Here is a 1,017-nt window from a genome sequence, read left to right as displayed (position 1 = left end):
AGCACCTCGGGCGCACCGGGGTGCGCGCACAACGCCCGGGTTGCACCGTGGCCTGTGTGCTCGGGGCGCCTCGGGTGCGCGCTCGGTGTCGCCCCCGCGCGCGCGGTAGTGCGGGCAGCGCACCCCGGCCCGGCCCGGCCCCGACGAGAACGCAAACGGGCAAAAGGTTTATTCAAATAGCATTGCGACGCCCGGCGAAAAACTAAAAAAGGGTGCAACACCGGGACTTCCCGGGAGGTCACCCATCCCAGTACTACTCCGGCCCAAGCGCGCTTAACTGCGGAGTTCTGATGGGATCCGGTGCACTAACGCTGGTATGATCGCACCCGTTATGAGCTTGTCGCAGTGTGTACTTAGCAAACCGCGACCCACGTGCGAATCCACCCCGGCCACCCACCCCCGTCGAGGTGCACACCCTCCCTCGCGAAGTGCGCCCCGTTCGCCAAGTGTGAGCCCTGCCCGGGTGCGCGCACCTTGCTAGGGCGTCGGGTGTGCACCCGGCCCGGCCTACGTGCGTGCACCTGGACGGGGCGTCGTGTGCGTGCAGTGTCCCGTCTGCAACGCGGTGCCCACACACCACCTCGGGCGCAACGACCTGCGCTCACATGTGGGCCGAGTGCACCTTGGTGCATGTTCGGGGCGCCTCGGGTGCACGCTCGATCTTGCCCCGGTGCACCAAGGCGCTCGGTTTGCCCCGGGTGCGCACTTGGTGCAAGGTGGGCACCCAAAATAGGGATCAAGCACCAAAACACAAGTTTCGGGATGCAAAATGGGACCCAAGGACCACAAATGCGTTCCAAGACCCATGATGGGTCCACGAGAACAAAAATGTGTTCCGAGACTTAATAAACAAATATTGGGTTTTAGGAGAAGAAACATGCTCTGATGCCCAAAACGAGAATCGACCCCGAAAAGGCCACAGGCCAAAAGTGGGATGCGAGACAAAAAAAAATGGGACCCGAGGACCAAAATTGGGTTCCCAGGTCGAAGACAGGGCAACCGGACAAGAAACGACCT

The 1,017-nt window shown here is 61.8% G+C and overlaps 1 non-coding gene across 1 annotated transcript; it reads right to left on the bottom strand.

Moving 5' to 3' along the window:
* Positions 1 to 209: 209 nt before the first annotated feature.
* Positions 210 to 328, bottom strand: LOC131862368 (5S ribosomal RNA). The gene has a single exon (XR_009361384.1). It is a non-coding gene; the product is annotated as a 5S ribosomal RNA (ribosomal RNA).
* Positions 329 to 1,017: the final 689 nt, after the last annotated feature.

Source organism: Cryptomeria japonica, unplaced genomic scaffold, assembly GCF_030272615.1.
Source record: "Cryptomeria japonica unplaced genomic scaffold, Sugi_1.0 HiC_scaffold_42, whole genome shotgun sequence".
Lineage (NCBI taxonomy): Eukaryota > Viridiplantae > Streptophyta > Pinopsida > Cupressales > Cupressaceae > Cryptomeria > Cryptomeria japonica.
This window is presented reverse-complemented; position numbering and strand designations above follow the sequence as displayed.